This window comes from Sander vitreus, unplaced genomic scaffold, assembly GCF_031162955.1.
Source record: "Sander vitreus isolate 19-12246 unplaced genomic scaffold, sanVit1 ctg555_0, whole genome shotgun sequence".
NCBI lineage: Eukaryota > Metazoa > Chordata > Actinopteri > Perciformes > Percidae > Sander > Sander vitreus.
The window spans coordinates 2,501-10,000 of NW_027595654.1; the positions used below are offsets into that span (position 1 = coordinate 2,501).

The window sequence follows — 7,500 nt, forward strand, 5'->3', positions numbered from 1 at the left end:
CAAAGAAAAACACTAGTTTTCCATTGTCAGTAATTACAGCGAAATATTATTCGTAAGCAAACACACACAAAATAGATATCCACACGTCTGGTGTGAGCCCCCGAATCAAATGAGACTGTGTTTGTACTGATCTGACAATTTTGTGAATTTTTATTAATTTTTTCATATTTTGAAAATCAAGACCCAGTCAAGGCCCAGTAATACACATAAAATGGATATCCACGCGTACGGTGAGAGCCCCCGAATCAAATGAGACCGCTGTTGTAGTGATCCGACAATTTTGTGAAGTTTTATGAATTTTTTCATATTTGACGGCCAGGGGTATGGGCCCGACGCTCCAGCGCCATCCATTTTCAGGGCTAGTTGATTCGGCAGGTGAGTTGTTAACCTCTCTCCCTCTCTTATCCTCTATTCCTCATCTCCCTCTCATCCTCAGCAGACCCCTCAGGGCTTCAAGAAATTGAATTCGCATTTGGATCCCCAGCTGATCGAGATTCTGCCGAGAATCGCCATCCCGTGTCTCATGAAAACGGAGGACTTCTGTCAGGCGGAGGACAGGTAAAACAATGGCATTATTAAATGATCCATCTCAGGACCTGCTGTGTGTGGGGACATGTGAAGAGATCCATTTAAAACCTCAAATCATTAGCTTTAATATGGCGTATAACTTGCTGGGATTGGTGTAAGGGTGGCATTAATACAGGCCGGCAGATGAAGGCCATTTCAGGCTTAATCTAGAGAAATGCTGGGAGCTGTCAACCATGCTTTGATGGTTGACAGCCATGGCCATGGCTGGGTGTTGACCACTACCTGACCCTTCCTCTCAACCTCTCTCCCTCTCTTCTTCTCTCTCACTTTCCTCCTGTTTTCCTCTCCTGCTCTCCCCCTCTCCTCATCCTCTCTCTCTCATCCTCCTCTCAACCTCTCATCCTCTGTCTCTCTCTCTCCTCCTCCTCTCTCACTTTCCTAAATAAAATACAATAGATATCCACACGTCTGGTGAGAGCCCCCGAATCAAATGAGACTGTGTTTGTACTGATCTGACAATTTTGTGAATTTTTATTAATTTTTTCATATTTTGAAAATCAAGACCCAGTCAAGGCCCAGTAATACACATAAAATGGATATCCACGCGTACGGTGAGAGCCCCCGAATCAAATGAGACCGCTATTGTAGTGATCCGACAATTTTGTGAAGTTTTATGAATTTTTTCATATTTGACTCCATGCCCCTCGTGCTCCATTCTAAGCCCCAGTTAGTGCCTCTATGGCTGGGTGTTGACCGCTACCTGACACTTCCTCTCAACCTCTCTACCTCTCTTCTCCTCTCTCACTTTCCTCCTGTCTCCCTCTCCTGGTCTCCCCACCTCCTCATCCTCTCTCTCTCATCCTCCTCTCCACCTCTCATCCTCTCTCTCTCTTCTCCTCTCTCACTTTCCTCCTCTCTCCCTCTCCTGGTCTCCCCACCTCCTCATCCAATCTCTCTCCTCCTCTCTCTCTCTCTCCTCCTCTCTCTCTCCTCCTCCTCTCTCACTTTCCTCCTAGCTACTCCTCTCCTTCAAAGAGCTGTTGCCGGCAACGGCCGGGTATGGGCCCGACGCTCCAGCGCCATCCATTTTCAGGGCTAGTTGATTCGGCAGGTGAGTTGTTAACCTCTCTCCCTCTCTTATCCTCTATTCCTCATCTCCCTCTCATCCTCAGCAGACCCCTCAGGGCTTCAAGAAATTGAATTCGCATTTGGATCCCCAGCTGATCGAGATTCTGCCGAAAATCATCATCCCGTGTCTCATGAAAACGGAGGACTTCTGTCAGGCGGAGGACAGGTAAAACAATGGCATTATTAAATGATCTATCTCAGGACCTGCTGTGTGTGGGGACATGTGACAAGATCCATTTAAAACCTCAAATCATAAACTTTAATATGGTGTATCACTTGCTGGGATTTGTGTAAGGGTGGCATTAATACAGGCCATCAGATGAAGGCCATTTCAGGCTTAATCTAGAGAAATGCTGGCCATGCCTTGAAAATCACAGTGCATGTCAAATCATGAGGAGCCAGGTTCTTCTGAAATAACCTATCTGGTATCACTGTATAGCTCTGAATGTGGGCTGTAATATGAAGTATGAATTCCTCAAATCAAATCCCACTGGCCAAAGAAAACATGCTGTGATTGCAGTCAGTCAGACATTTCCTTTTTGCGAGAAGTTCGGCAGGTGGGCTGAAGTTCTTGCAAAAAGTAGATGTTATACTCCTCAACTCCAGGCCCCAGTAAGTGGCTCTAAGCCTGGGTTAACATGCTAAAGGCCTCTCATGCTCTGTCCTGCTACCTCACCCTTTCTCTCAACCTGTATCCCTCTCTTCTCCTCTATTAATTTCCTCCTGTCTCCCTCTCCTGCTCTCCCCCTCTCCTCATACTCTCAACCTCTCATCCTCTCTCTCTCTCTCTCCTCCTCTCTCACTTTCCTAAAAAAAATAAAATAGATATCCACACTACCTGACACTTCCTCTCATCCTCTCTCCCTCTCTTCTCCTCTCTCACTTTCCTCCTGTCTCCCTCTCCTGCTCTCCCCACCTCTTCATCTTATTTCTCTCATCCTTTCTCTCTCTCTCTCTCTCTCTCCTCCTATCTCTCTCTCTCTCCTCCTCTCTCCCTCTCCTGGTCTCCCCATCTCCTCATCCAATCTCTCTCATCCTCTCTCTCTCACTTTCCTCCTAGCTACTCCTCTCCTTCAAAGAGCTGTTGCCGGCGACGGCCGGGTATGGGCCCGACGCTCCAGCGCCATCCATTTTCAGGGCTAGTTGATTCGGCAGGTGAGTTGTTACACACTCCTTAGCGGATTCCGACTTCCATGGCCACCGTCCTGCTGTCTATATCGACCAACACCTTTTCTGGGGTCTGATGAGCGTCGGCATCGGGCGCCTTAACCCGGCGTTCGGTTCATCCCGCAGCGCCAGTTCTGCTTACCAAAAGTGGCCCACTAGGCGGCTCGCATTCCACGCCCGGCTCCAAGCCAGCGAGCCGGGCTTCTTACCCATTTAAAGTTTGAGAATAGGTTGAGATCGTTTCGGCCCCAAGACCTCTAATCATTCGCTTTACCAGATAAAACTGCGAGACTCTGAGCGCCAGCTATCCTGAGGGAAACTTCGGAGGGAACCAGCTACTAGATGGTTCGATTAGTCTTTCGCCCCTATACCCAGGTCGGACGACCGATTTGCACGTCAGGACCGCTACGGGCCTCCACCAGAGTTTCCTCTGGCTTCGCCCTGCCCAGGCATAGTTCACCATCTTTCGGGTCCTATCGCACGCGCTCACGCTCCACCTCCCCGACGGTGCGGGCGAGACGGGCCGGTGGTGCACCGGCCCTCACTTTCATTGCGCCACGGGGTTTTATCGACCCTCTGACTCGTTCATATTGACCCAGCCAAGGCCCGGGCTCCCAGACCCTCGTGCTCCATTCTAAGCCCCAGTTAGTGCCTCTATGGATGGGTTAAAATGCTAAAGGCCCCTCATGCTCTGTCTAGATACCTGACCCTTCCTCTCAACCTCTCTCCCTCTCTTCTCCTCTATTCCTCATCTCCCTCTCATCCTCCTCTCTCACAAGGACAAGAAAGGAGTAACGATCCTGAGCCAGCGCCGCTAAGTCTACTACTACAGCTACCAACTTAAGAACCAGCTAGAGAACAAGCCGGTGGCTCTCCTTTTCCACAAAATGGTGTTGGAGAGAGTTTCTTGGACATAAACACCAGACTGAATCATCTCTCCCAGCAGCCGCAGCAATGATAAGCCGTGGAAGGAGGGGTTAACAAATGATGGAGGAGCATGGGTTTGACAGTCTGAGCCAGAACCTGCCACTGAGCGAGGACTCCTTCAAAGAGTTATGGGAGACAGTTTATAAGAAGACATCAGCGGTTTATAACCTGAAACTTAAAGGAATTGCCGGAAGGGCACCACCAGGGGTGGAGCCTGCGGCTTAATTTCACAATGGGCTTTCCAGTGGAGAAACTCGAAGGCGTGTACAGAAACAATATGGACTATGTAGTAAGGTTTTTGGGTTCAAAGCATAAAAACCATTACAATATCTACAACCTCTGCGCAGAAAGACACTGCAGTGCTGCCAAATTTAACTGCAGAGTTGCACATTACTCCTTCGAAGACCACAACCCTCCTCAGCTGAAGCTAATTAAGCCAAATCAGCTCTCAACCTCTCTCCCTCTCTTCTCCTCTATTCCTCATCTCCCTCTCATCCTCCCCTCTCACAAAGACAAGAAAGGAGTAACGATCCTGAGCCAGCGCCGCTACATCTACTACTACAGCTACATACTTAAGAACCAGCTAGAGTACAAGCCGGTGGCTCTCCTCTTCCACAAAATGGTGTTGGAGACTCTCCCTATTTGCAGCGGGGGCACCTGCAGGGACAGTACCTTTTAAAAACAGGAGCAAGCAGACCCCTCAGGGCTTCAAGAAATTGAATTTGCATTGGGATCCCCAGCTCATCAGTCCAGTTTACCCAGAGAGCTTCAGGAGAAATATGTGCTGACTCGACGCATCGGCACAGGAGTGTGTGGGGAAGTCAAACTGGCCTTTTGAGAGATTGTCGTGCAGGAAGTGGGACATCGACAAGAAACGCACAGACTGAGATTGAGAAAGAATCAACCACCCGAGGACGTTCAGAGAGCCATCATTTATTTCTTCTATCAGGCGGAGGACAGTTATTCCATCGTGTTGGAGCCGATGGATGGAGGAGAGTTAAACAGGTAAAACAATGGCATTATTAAATTATCTATATCAGGACCTGCTGTGTAAAATATTTTCACTTTTCATCTGTTTCTGCTCGCCACTACATACACACCAGACTGATTCATCTCTCCCAGCAGCAGCAGCAATGATTGCTTCTGGTCGGGGCAGCACTGGGTTCGGGCAGCAGCTCTCTACCTACCTGTAGCTGAAATGGGCCTGGGGCTGGCTGCTCAGAAACTATTATACAACTGTGGCCCCAGCTGGCTAGATGCAGCACGACTGCAGCTGAGGGGAGCTGGGCGGTTGGGATACGACAAGTAGGTTTTCAGGTTGAAGTGCTAGTGAGCAGTGACAGTACATTTTTCCATCCCCAGTTTGTGTTGTACCAGCTAAAAGTGAAGATTCACAGATTCACAACAATGTCCTCGGCTCAAAATATTTTGACTTTTCATCTGTTTTCGCTCGCCCCTATATACACACCAGACTGATTTATCTCTCCCAGCAGCAGCAGCAGAGACAAGCCATGTATGGAGGGGAAACAAATGATGGAGGAGCACGGGTTTGACAGTCTGAGCCAGAACCTGCCACTGAGCGAGGACTCCTTCAAAGAGCTGTGGGAGACTGTGCTATCTCCTGTGTTACTCCACCGGCCTCCACTGTCGTGTTACAACCGACTATCCAGGAATACGGTTTATAAGAAGACATCAGGAGCCTTGACCTGACCCTTCCTCTCAACCTCTCTCCCTCTCTTCTCCTCTCTCACTTTCCTCCTGTTTCCCTCTCCTGCTCTCCCCCTCCCCTCATCCTCTCTCTCTTACATCGTCCTCTCCACCTCTCATCTTCTCTCTCTCTGCTCCTCCTCTCTCACTTTCCTCCTCTCTCCCTCTCCTGGTCTCCCCATCTCCTCGTCCAATCTCTCTCCTCCTCTCTCTCTCTCTCCTCCTCTCTCTCTCCTCCTCCTCTCTCTTTCCTCCTAGCTACTCCTCTCGTTCAAAGAGCTGTTGCCGGCGACGGCCGGGTATGGGCCCGACGCTCCATCGCCATCCATTTTCAGGGCTAGTTGATTTGGCAGGTGAGTTTTTAAACACTCCTTAGATGATTCCGACTTCCATGGCCACCGTCCTGCTGTCTATATCGACCAACACCTTTTCTGGGGTCTCACCGTTCCTCTCAACCTGTCTCCCTCTCTTCTCCTCTCTCAATTTCCTCCTGTCTCCCTCTCCTGCTCTCCCCCTCTCCTCAACCTCTCAACCTCTCCTCCTCCTCTCTCACTTTCCTAAATAAAATAAAATAGATATCCACACTACCTGACCCTTCCTCTCAACCTCTCTCCCTCTCTTCTCCTCTATTCCTCATCTCCCTCTCATCCTCAGCAGACCCCTCAGGGCTTCAAGAAATTGAATTTGCATTGGGATCCCCAGCTGATCGAGATTCTGCCGAGAATCGCCATCCTGTGTCTCATGAAAACGGAGGACATCTGTCAGGCGCAGGACAGGTAAAACAATGGCTTTATTAAATGATCTATCTCAGGACCTGCTGTGTGTGGGGACATGTGAAGAGATCCATTTCAAACCTCAAATCATTAGCTTTAATATGGTGTATCAGTTGCTAGGATTGGTGTAAGGGTGGCATTAATACAGGCCGTCAGATGAAGGCCATTTCAGGCTTAATCTAGAGAAATGCTGGGGCTGTCAACCATGCCTTGAAAATCACACTGCATGTCAAATTATGAGGAGCCAGGTTCTTCTGAAATAACCTATCTGGTATCACTGTATAGCTCTGAATGTGGGCTGTAATATGAAGTATGAATTCCTCAAATCAAATCCCACTGGCCAGAGAAAACATGCTGTGATTGCAGTCAGTCAGACATTTCCTTTTTGCGAGAAGTTCGGCAGGTGGGCTGAAGTTCTTGCAAAAAGTAGATGTTATACTCCTCAACTCCAGGCCCCAGTAAGTGGCTCCTAGCCTGGGTTAACATGCTAAAGGCCCCTCATGCTCTGTCCTGCTACCTCACCCTTTCTTTCAACCTGTATCCCTCTCTTCTCCTCTCTCAATTTCCTCGACGGTGCGGGCGAGACGGGCCGGTGGTGCACCGGCCCTCACTTTCATTGCGCCACGGGGTTTTATCGACCCTCTGACTCGTTCATATTGACCCAGCCAAGGCCCGGGCTCCCAGCCCCTCGTGCTCCATTCTAAGCCCCAGTTAGTGCCTCTATGGATGGGTTAAAATGCTAAAGGCCCCTCATGCTCTGTCTAGCTACCTGACCCTTCCTCTCAACCTCTCTCCGTCTCTTCTCCTCTATTCCTCATCTCCCTCTCATCCAGGGGAAACAAATGATGGAGGAGCATGAGTTTGACAGTCTGAGCCAGAACCTGCCACTGAGCGAGGACTCCTTCAAAGAGCAATGGGAGACTGTGCTATCTCCTGTGTTACTCCAACGGCCTCCACTGTCCCTGTCACAACCGACTATCCAGGGGAGCATGGCTTCCAGCTTTGCTTTCAGAAATCTGGCACGGCCAAGTCCGTCACTTCCACTTATTCAAAGCTTCACAACAAGCTGTAAAGAATGCAGAAGCTTTAAAGAATTGACGGAAGGGCACCACCATGAGTAAAAATAAAAATAATAACCATTACAAAATCCAAAACCTCTGCCCAGAAAGACACTATAATGCTGCCAAATTTAACTGCAGAGTTGCACAGTATCCCTTCGAAGACCACAACCCTCCTCAGTTGGAGTCATGCTGGAAGTTTGCCATGAAAA

The 7,500-nt window shown here is 49.1% G+C and overlaps 1 pseudogene; it reads right to left on the minus strand.

Annotated features, from left to right (window-relative positions):
* Nucleotides 1–2,656: 2,656 nt before the first annotated feature.
* On the minus strand, nt 2,657–3,419 carry LOC144514369 (28S ribosomal RNA; annotated as a pseudogene).
* Between the last annotated feature and the right edge of the window lie 4,081 nt (nt 3,420–7,500).